Source organism: Nyctereutes procyonoides, unplaced genomic scaffold (assembly GCF_905146905.1).
Source record: "Nyctereutes procyonoides isolate TBG_1078 unplaced genomic scaffold, NYPRO_anot_genome, whole genome shotgun sequence".
Lineage (NCBI taxonomy): Eukaryota > Metazoa > Chordata > Mammalia > Carnivora > Canidae > Nyctereutes > Nyctereutes procyonoides.
The window spans coordinates 21,131,919-21,143,080 of record NW_026575142.1 but is presented as its reverse complement, the minus strand read 5'-3'; the positions used below and the strand labels follow the sequence as shown (position 1 = coordinate 21,143,080).

Here is an 11,162-nt window from a genome sequence, read left to right as displayed (position 1 = left end):
TCTCCCTCTCTCTCTCTGCTCCTCTCCCCACTTGCACACACATTCTCTTTCTAAAACCAGTCAATCATATATATATATATATATATGATTTGGCATGTATAATATCCATACAGTAACATGTTTGAATATATACAACATACATAACTACAATTACTATTATTGTTGCTGTTGTTATTGATTTCCACCACACATATTATGGAGACTCAGCATCAAAATAAGTGGACATTCCCACCCTTCAAGTAAGTCTAACCAAAGTTTTCTCACCATTTTCTTGTATTTTGCTTGTTTCCAGTTACAATTAGCATTTACTCTAATAAACATGTAAACAATATAGAAATATATAAAGTTCCACAATATGTTCCATTGCCATAGCTCTACTGAAGGTTCATTTTATTTGAGTATAACTTTGTTTGCTGATACTATCAGCCCAACTTATAGATGAATTAATCAATTCATGACAAATACTATCATTATGATGAATATTATTTACTAATCTACCCTTCGGCCCCAATGCAAGGGTATTGAAAGTCATTTGGTTCTCTAATTACTAAATCAGGTAAGGATTAGGAATTTGTGATTTCAATGCCAAAGTGAAACTATCAAACAACTTATTTTGCTGCTGTTAAGCTTATGGACAGAATATCAAACTAAATCTCAGAATCCTGGAATTTTATCATTTGTGAGATACAGATTGCTATGCCTACCCCATCAATTTTGAGGGAGAATTAAATGTCATAATGTTCATAGAGGGGCCTGGCACAGGCTCCTCTGGCATGTAGTTGAAGATCAATAGCACTGATTGAAATCAATGCTAATTGGAATAGCACTAATTAGAATCCCACCCATACTCCATACTTCTCAGAACTTGTTGCTGTGATTTTCCTAAGAAGATTCAAACACAAAATTTTAGCTCTACAAATGTCTAATTAGTACTTGGTGAACAGAACTCACTTTCATGAAAATAAATGTTCCAGAGATGAATGTTAGGGATTGAAAGCTTTTTATTAACCATAACAGCACCAGTTACAGAGTTATTTCAGCTGCACTTCAATTTGTAATTTAATTTAATAAATCACAATGAGAATTACTAAAAAGCAACCTAATCTGAGTTCTTTAAATTCTTTTAGCTTGGCATTAAATGCTAAAGAAATGCATTTATTAAGAAAGCTTCTTGTAAGGCATAATACCTTGATTGAGATATAACCTGTGATTTACAAAGTTTAAACTTAAAATACATGCTCAGTGTGTGTGTTTTTTTTTTTTTTTGAAGATTATTTATTTATTTGAGAGAAAGAAAATGAGGCGGGGATGGCAGAGGGAGAGGGAGAAGCAAACTCCCCTTTGAGCAGGAAGCCCAATGTCAGCTCCATCCCAGGACCCCGAGAGCATGACTTGAGCTGTCCAGGTGCCCCCTGAGTGTGATTTTTTTAAGGTAATAAACATAAGGTATTGAATGGAAAACTAGACTTGCTGTTAAAAAATTAATCTCTAACTTGATGACTTTGACTTAATCTTCACTTTGGAAGCCTATAAAATATGTGGTTATGGGGATGTAAAAGGAGATTATAAACAGATATCTTCTATTTTCTTGACTGGTGTTTTTGCCAAAAAACTCTACAAGGAAGGTCTTACGTACAGTCAAGACATTATTACTTTAAGAGTTGGGAACTTCAAGTGAGATTCAAAATAGCAGAGTACTTCCATGAATATGAAGGAGGAAAGAGCACTGCTTAGTTTCATTGCAGACAGCTGCCAACTTGAAGATGCGCTACAGTCTTTTTCTGTTATAAGGTGATTTATGAATATCATTATAAATCCATCTTAGCACTTTTACTGCTTTAAATGCCATAAACTCATGGGATCTGTAACCTCACATGTAATAAAATTCAAAAAAGATGAGAAAAACATGATTACCAATCATTCAGCCCTCTAATATGAATTTATTTACAATCACTTTGACTCCTGAAACTAGCTAGTCTTAATCACAAGTGAGATAATTTAGCATAATCAAATTGTACCTTTTTACATCAGTGCTCATTACGTGCCTGAGGCAAAGCAGGTATCAAATTAAACACTAGTAAATTCCAGTGACTTCATTTAGGGAAAATGATTATCTCTAAAGTAAACCAAAATACTGGGAGAAAACACATAACGTTTTTCAAAGAGGTTTCTGAAGTTTGAAACAAACTAGAATTTTGCTTGAAATAATACTGAATAATTACTGAAAACATTTGTGTCAGTATAAAAACTCACTAAAAGCATTTTCAGAATAATTCTTCAAAAATATGATCCTAGAATCTAAATTATCCCTTTCAGCAAACTTAAGAACGTATTTCGATGATCTAAAACTACAATGTTAAAATTAAAAAAAAAAAAAAAAAAAAAACAAATCCCAGAAAAGGAGATGGGAGTACTGTATGAAGTCTAAACTGTTTGGGATTATCATTTTTCAAAGGTGTTTCCTGCCCAGTTTTAAATGTCAGTTGCCAAAAATGATAAGCAAACAATTCTGTCAATAGACCACTTATGTCCCTTACTCTGTTCTTCTCGAAGTGACAAAGTGCCTTGATTCCAGCAGCGATTCCCCAGTCTGCTTTCGCCTTGGGTTTCCGCTGTGACCATTAACTGCTGAAACTGAGCCCAGAGTCCAGGATCACAAGATCTGAATGTTGCAAGGGATCCTGAAGAGGTGAATTAACTCATCCCTCTGCCTCTAGGAAGGGAAAACTGGCCCCAGATACTTCCAGAGGAATAATTTTGCATCCTAATGAGAGGGAAAGACTAAGTAGTGGGAATTTCCTTCCGAAACTCGGTTGCATACTTTTGGACTATTTCTATGCTAATGCTGTTGCAACAGCAAGTAAATGTTCCGAAGTGTACATGGGCGGTGCCTCCCCACACAGCCAGATTAGCACATGACTCGGCTTAGGCATGTAGCTGTTACAGATTCATTAATTTGCCTGAGAAAATTCCTTTTATGGATTAAACAACCCATTGGAATAGAACCATTTTTATACATCCTATTTTACATGACTAAATGTTTCTACTCTCAGTATTTTTCCATCTCTCCCTTCCCTTCAACTTTCTTCTCCATTCTTCCACTTTTCTTTCCTGCGGTCCTCTTTCTCCCTGGCCTGCTCTCTACCCTCCACCCTGCGTAACCACACCACTAAGCTTGACGGTTAGCTCATTACCTTGGCACCATCTTTTCCCTGACCTTTTATATTCTGTTGGATGCCAGATTCTGGAATTAATGCTTTAAAAATGACTCCCAAATCAGTACCTCTTTTCCATTCTGTTGCTGCTGTCTCACTTCAGGCTCTTATGTTCAGCTTGGATATAATTTCCCTACTCGTCTCCTTGCTTTGGTTTCTTTCCAGCATCCAAGTATATTGTGTGCACTGCTGTCAGAATGGTCAGCATGAAGCACAGCTCGGACTTAATCCTGCATGGAAACCTCCACTGCTGCCACGTTACCTGCCCAGGCATCCAAACCCCTTGACCTGGCTCTTAAACTCCACTTCCCTCCCCCACTGCCAACACTCATCTTATGACCCGGTTCCAACCTAACTTTCTAGAGTTACCATTTGCTTTTTGCTTTTGACATGGGTGACAGTCTGCCTGAACCATATTAAATTTGCTGAGCACACTACACTTTAAACTTTCTTACATATTTTTCTCTAATTCTATGTTTTTGCAATCTTGCAATCTTGTTTCCTTCATCTAAGATTTTCTTCTTCCAATATTTACCTATTGAAACCTGACTCCTCCTTCAGTTCCTAACCAATCAACCAACTAACCAATTAACCAAACAATAACAGCAGTTACGCTTTATTAGACTCTCCTAACTTATCAAGACATTCTGAATACTTAGCCCCTGATCCCAAACACGTACTGGGAAGATATTATTATAACCATTTCACAGGTAAAGAAACCGCAATACGGAAATGTTAGTGGTTTTTATCCTAGGCTGCATAGTTAATAAGTGGGATGTTAACACATCCTGGTAGTTATCAACCTAATATTCTTTCTTCCTTTAGCAGAACTCTGAATTTTATTTTTTGGAAGGGGTATTAACAGTGTGACCAGCTAAAACAAGAAGACATCAAAAACTACATATCTCAATTTCCCTGGTAACAGGGACTGAGTCTTTCTCTCTCTTTCTCTCTTTCTTTCATCTTTTCCTTCTTTTCTTTTCTTTTCTTTTCTTTTCTTTTCTTTTCTTTTCTTTTCTTTTCTTCTCTTCTCTTCTCTTCTTTTCTTTTTTTTCAGAGAGAAAGAGAGAGAGGAGGGGAGAGAGGAAGTGGAAGAGACAGAGAGACCTCTTAAGCAGGCTCTGCCCCCAGCACAGAGCCCAACTTGGGGCTCAAATTCATGACCCTGAGATCATGACCTGAGCTGAAATCAACAGTCAGATGCCTAACCAACATAACCATCCAGGCACCCCTTGGACTCTTTCAACATACTTCTAGCCAAGGAGACCTAAATGGTAGTCTGCTGAGAGTTTTGGCAACATTTTCTTGTCTCTTCCATGGCTTGTTCTTTTTCCTTATCCTTTAGAAAGCAGGGCTGAGATGCCTGGGAAGCGAGAATCATCTGGGAACTATCAGGGTGACAGAGCACTAAGGAAGGGAGAACAGGAAGATGAAAGAGTCTGAGAGGTTGACGGCTCTGAGAGTTGCTGCACTGATGCCTGTCCAGAAATTCTTGTTGGGTAGAAAGATGAAAGTTTAATTCGATTAATTTGTGCATTGGGTTTTCATTTGCTGATACATGAGCACAATTTCCAACTGGTGCATGATGGAAATGGGTTTCACACCTATGATCTGTCTCCTGGATTATTCTTTGGATTCCATCATCACTGGCCCTGTCATGATGTACATTAAGCCTTACCTGAATCCCCAGCTCAGAAATAAAATTTTGGGGGCACTTGGGTGGCTCAGTGGTTGAGCGTCTGCCTTCAGCTCAGGTCATGGTCCCAGGGCCCTGGGATTGAGTCCCACATCCCCGTGGGGAGCCTGCTTCTCCCTCTGCCTGTGTCTCTGCCTCTCTCTCACTCTGTGTCTCTCATGAATAAATAAATAAATTCTTAAAAAAAAAGATTTTATTTATTTATTCATGAGAAACACACACACAGAGAAGCAGAGACACAGGCAGAGGGAGAAGCAGGCTCCATGCAGGGAGCCCGACGTGGGACTCGATCCTGGGTCTCCAGGATAACGCCCTGGGCAGTGCTAAACCACTGAGCCACCGGGGCTGCCCATAAATTAAAAAATAAAATAAAATTTAAAAATAAAATAAAAATTTCTTCCTTCTGCATGCCCATTAAATTCTGAGCTAATTTTAAGGCTTTTTATTATTTCCTCTTTTTATTTGGAAGTTTTAGTGTCAATTGTAAATTTCTCAAAAGCACAGTCTGTAACTTCCTTCCTTACATGTAAAAAACACTGAATGAATGTTTGCTGTGTCGAATTAAAATCTGTAAAGCTCACTGTATAGTTTTCTGTTACCTGAGTTTCCTATGAATTAGTTTTAATCTTCTTTAAATTTGGTATAGACATAAATGCAATCCACAGCATACTGAATTGAGCTCCCATTGATTCAGTTAGGAACCAGCACCCTCAGCTTTTCCTGAGTTTGTGTTTATTGACTCAGGGGTCTGTAGAAACAAGGCCACCTGCATGTGGTTCTCCTAGGCCTCCTCATTTTCCTCCTGAGCTGCTGCCTCTGATGCTGCTGATACAGCCACTCCGCCCATCCCAGACTTACGGGAGGAAATGCTGCATTCACTACCTTTTCAGTCCAGACTGAGACACAGTTCTTCTACTTACTCATTGCACAACTGAGATCAGGATGCATCTTTAAAAACAGTGAAAGAGTAGGGAATGATGCAATGGAAGGAAAACACACAGAATATTTACAACTATTCTAGGCCCAGGCCCACTGGCTTCCAGTTTTATTTTCTTGGCAGCCCCATGACCTGGGCAGTCCACCCACCCATCCCCCACCAGAATTTCCACAGCTCTCCATGGCTGAAAGTCCACATTGACCGCCAACCCTAGAGAAAGACTAATATTTGTTTCCTTACTCCATTGTAAGGCTTCCTTCCCCTAGGCTTCGTTTCTTCTTTTCCCAAGATTGATAATGGCAATATTAATTTCTTTTAAGGGACACCCAGGTCTCACTCATGGTAGCCTCTGTCCCTGACTTTTTTTATCACTCAAAGTTGGTTTGATTTGACTTATTCTGATATCTGCAGACACTTTGTTATATGAATACAAAACCTGATTATAGTCTGAGTATAGTATACAGATTGCATTTGGGATATGGGACATCATAATTGGTTATCGATAGCTGATGACTTTTCTCAATGATACCTAACATTGTCATTGTTATTTTGTCAATTGCTGGTGACACTGAGATAGTGTCACTAATTATCACAAATAACAATTTAAATTTTAAAATGTGATGGTAAAGTCTCAATTTCAAGTGGCTCAAAGATCTAGGAAGTGAGTATAGATAAAATTTTAAGAATCTTGTGGAGAAGGAAATAAATAGGTGTCAGGCCTGGGGTTGGAACTTGAGGGAGTGTTAGGGATCAGGTTTATATGAAATAAAGAAATATGAAGAAGGAAGAGGAGGGCAGAAAGGAGGAGATGTGAAATGAAAAGGAGAAAGGAGAGGAGGAGAAAGAGAAGGAAAGAAGAAGCAAGAAATAAAAACAGAAAGACCTTTCTAGTAAAAAAATATGATTAATTTCACTGGTTAGTTTATGATTTTATACTATTTATGATCACTTATTATCAACTTCAAACTGAGATATTATAAATAACACGTTCTGATTTTATTTTTTTATTTTTTATTTTTTTTACGTTCTGATTTTAAACTACTGTAGTAGAAAGTTGTAAAACATATTATTATTTTGCATCTTTTAAAAAATGAAAGACTCCAAATTGTGCTCCATGGGGCTGAGGCAAGAAGTTGTCAAGCTATTTGGCCTTGGAATTCAGTCATCGAGAGAGCTGCCAACTGAGCTCCGCCTTCAACAGGAGAGTGAGTTTGCTTCACTCTTCTCTGACCTCCAGCACAGAAGGTAAGTTGTCTGTAGACTTTGTAAAATTAAGATTGTTCTTCCCTTTAAGGGCAAGATCCCATTTGCTATTTGATCTCTTCCTGGAATCCTAAGGTGATATAATAGCCACTAACAAGGAAACAAGTAATGAAGAGAAAACAATGATTAATTAATGATGATTTTTATAGATTAATTCATAATGATTGTTGGTTGGTATACAGACTTTCTTGGTTGACTAAGATCAATGTGATAAATTCTTTACATTCTCTCAAGTTCTAGAATATTTTGTATTTTGGCAGGTAAGTTTTTTCAACTTGAGTGATTCTTGAACATTTAGTTTATATTTTTTGAGGTCTTTGGAATATATCAAGTACCATGAACAATACAATTGATTTGTAAGATTAAACTGAAGTCATGTGAGCAACATCCTGGTATTATATGTGATGTACAGTGTTCATGGATAAAAAGAGAAAGCTCAGCTCTCTGTTCATGTGCAGAGAGGTTCTCTTCTTTGAAGAGAAATTATTTGGGAATTAAGGTGGAATATGAAGTTGGAAGCATCTTTTGTGTTTTCTTGTTCCATGCAAGCAGAAAGCCCCTGGATTACAAAGCTTCTGTAGTAACTGCCACCGCCTCTTGCTAGTCTTTCATTTAGCAGAAGAGGAGGTCAAATGATTCTTGAAGAATAGATCCTCATTCCTCTCCTTCCCACCTCTTTCAAGCTCTGGTATCATAGAATTAATGTTAAATTGGTAACTATGCCATCTTAAGTAGCTCAGATCTAACAAGCTGAAATTTAGTTGGTTAAATGTAAATACTACTTACCTCTGTCACCCACCCCAAATATGATTAGGAAATGCACAGTAAATGTAGAAATGGTATATTAATAATAATTAGTATAAATGTTTTTATTTTTGATACTTCTTTTTTTTTCTACAGTAAGCAGCCATATTTTATTTTTTTTTTAAAAAAGAGTTTATTTTTAAAGTAATCTCTACACCCAGTGAAGGGCTTGAACTCCTAACCCTGACATTAAAGGTCTCATGCTCTACTGACTGAGCCAGCCAGGCACTGCAGCAGCCATATCTTTATAAGAAAGGTTTAAACATCATTTAAAATTATTTTGAGTGGGGCAGCCTGGGTGGTTCAGCAGTTTAGCGCTACATTTGGTCCAGGGCGTGATCCTGAAGACCCAGAATCAAGTCCCACGTCTGGCTCCCTGCATGGGGCCTGCTTCTCCCTCTGCCTGTGTCTCTGCCTCTTTATCTCTCTCTATGTCTCTCATGAATAAATAGATACAATCTTTTTAAAAAATTATTTTGAGGTATACCTTAGTGGTTTAGTTGGTTAAGCAGCTGCCTTTGGCTCAGGTCATGATTCCAGGGTCCTGGGATCGAGCCCTGTATCAGGCTCCCTGATGGATGGGAAACCTGCTTCTCCCTCTCCACTGCTTGTGCTTTCTCTCTCTCTCTCTCTCTCTCAAATAAATAAAATCTTAAAAATAAAATATTTTTGAAAGCTTATAGTAAGATATTTTCCCCAAATTCCCTGCCTTCAAAAGTTTATGGAATTCTGTGAATAGTGGGATCTGATCTTTGCCATCTTTGGTTCTACAGAAGCCACCCTCAATCTTTCAAAGAGAGAGAATTAATACAGGGACTTCATCCAGATGATGGAAAACAGAGAAACTAAACAAGGGGTGGTGGTTAAGGTAACCCAGAGAAGCTCTAATCATTCTTAGTCCAAAAGGACAACAGATGTGGTTACCAGAAGCTGTACTCAGGGTGGAGCTAATGCAATGACTAGCAGTGATTGCTGGGGACAAAGGCTAGGGGGTTGTTATTAGTAAGAGCTAGAGCCACAGAGGAGACATGGGCACTGTTATTTCTTAGGACACAAGGACAATGTCCTCATTTCTCCTTGTAAGGAAAGCTATTAGGATAATGAAATCTTACTTGTGTCTTTCAAAGTTTTCTTCTGTGTTTTGATCCTGCGAACAGGAAATAGCCATGAGCTAAACTGAATTTTGTTCAATAATGATAGTCTGCAAGGTCCGAGTCAGTAAATGAAAGACTGGTTGATAAGATATCAGATATTTATCGATGTGTAAGCGAGGTTGTCTTTTTATCCTTTTTTTACATTATAATATAAAATAATAATTTTGTGCAAATTTTGCAAGACTTTTATTTATGCCCTCCCACTTGTCACTCTGTAGTATAGAGAATAGAAAGTAAATAACAGCTGTATTTTTTATACTTTCCATGTGCAAAACTCTGTTCTAAGAGCTTTATATGTATTAATGCTCTTAATTCTCAAAGCAATCTTCTTATGAGGTAAGTAGTATGATTAACCCTTTTATGGAAGAGGAAGTTGAAGTACAGAGAGGTTTGCTAAGGGCACAGTATCATATATAGATGACATGGTCATGTTTCAGGGTATGAGAAGTGGCCTTTGTGATCAGCTATGCTATGTGATTACTGCCACAAAAAAAAGGTCCTCAGATAAATGGACACTGATTTGGAACACTAAAATGGAACACTGATTTCTTGTAGACGTTGCCCACACGCCAGCACCTTCAACCAAGCCACCATCCTCTCTTACCTATACCACTACGGTGCACTCTGGACTCGTCTTGTCCCTCGCGTCCTTATCCTCTTCAGTCTGTATTCTGCAGGGCAGCCAGAAGAACCTTTTAAAAGCACAATTCCTCTTCTCAAAGCCTTCCACTGGTTGTCCATTGTTAGTTGTTAGCAACATTACTTAAAAATACTGTATGATGGTTTCATTGGGCAGGCATCACCCAGGGAGTTGGAAGGGCCGTTGCTTTCCTGCTGTGATCGGGCAGCCATTTACCTACCTATCTTCACCTGAAAAGGACATTGTCTTTACTTTTCTTATACTCAGGCCATGAGCAAGCTCTGTAAATGAGTCAGGAAATCCTGAAAGTATCCTCACCGTCTACCTATGAGTAGGGCATTGATCCCTGGGCAGCAGTTTCAGAAAGTCTGCAGACTTGAATGTTCGACTCGACTCATCCCTAGAGACCCCCTGAGGGCTTGTGAGTCTGCTGAAGCTTCTGGCAAAGTGACAGCCATTTTGTAACGTCTCTCAATGGTGCTATTTGTTTTGGCCTTTCCTGGGTAAATTTGGTGTACAGCCAGGGCAATAAAGGGCACTCTTCAGACTAGAGTTGGAAAAGGCAGCTAGGATGAATCTCTAAGTAGCAGAGAGGGATGTAGGGCAAAGGAAACTGGCTAAGGACACAGATGAGCTAAAATTCACAACTTACGCACTTATATTTGACCAAACAGCAAAAGCCAAAAGAATGCTACAATGGGCCTTCACATGCTGGGAGAAATGCTTAGTCCCTGGGGTGCTCTACATTTCATCCCTGTGGCAATGAACCATGCCAGGATTTCAACCTAAGTGCTGCTCTTAACTGGCAAAATATCTTAGGTGTTTCATATGTATGATTAATGAAAAAGAGACAGTCAGTATGATAAGCTTGACACCATCTTTGGCCTGTCTAGTTGCATTCATATTTCTGAGAAGAAAGAAGAATAACTGGTATTTAAATAAAAGGAATATTTAACTGGATGATAAACAAAGGGCATGACAAAATATCTTTGGCAAAAATTATGCTCCCATAGACTAGTTGCAGCTGTTCAAAGTTACTAGAATAACTCAGAAAAAGTTTTTGTTTTTCATTGCTTCATGAAGTTGGCAAAGACGAGCTATGCATGATGACTGCAGCTAGAATAATGTTATTGCTAGTTGTCATATTTTAATCTAAAGAAGTAGCCATTACTCTTCCCAAGATTTTACTGCTTATGACATATGAAGTCCTATGGGTTCTATAAAAGAACTTTGGAATCTCTCTCATTGCTTCAGACTTTATGCAGCCAAAATGATTACTGAGGACATTTCAGCCTGCATTTTTTAAAATTCAGAGGTTATTCACACTGACTTCTCATGCTGTGACTTCATGCAAGGCGTCATTAATCACATGTATTATTAATATGTTAACTCTCCCTTCAAATACTTCATTGATGTACATATGTACCTAAGTATATTTGTAAATCTGAAATTA

General features: G+C 38.1%; 1 long non-coding RNA gene across 1 annotated transcript in view; it reads left to right on the top strand.

The window, feature by feature from the left end:
- The first annotated feature begins 520 nt into the window (after window positions 1-520).
- LOC129498406 (uncharacterized) overlaps window positions 521-11,162 on the top strand; it is a 41,420-nt gene continuing 30,778 nt past the window's right edge. Inside the window, exons 1-2 of the long non-coding RNA XR_008662124.1 lie at window positions 521-556; window positions 6,946-7,093. This is a non-coding gene — a long non-coding RNA (uncharacterized LOC129498406). The remainder of the gene's footprint in view (window positions 557-6,945; window positions 7,094-11,162) is intronic.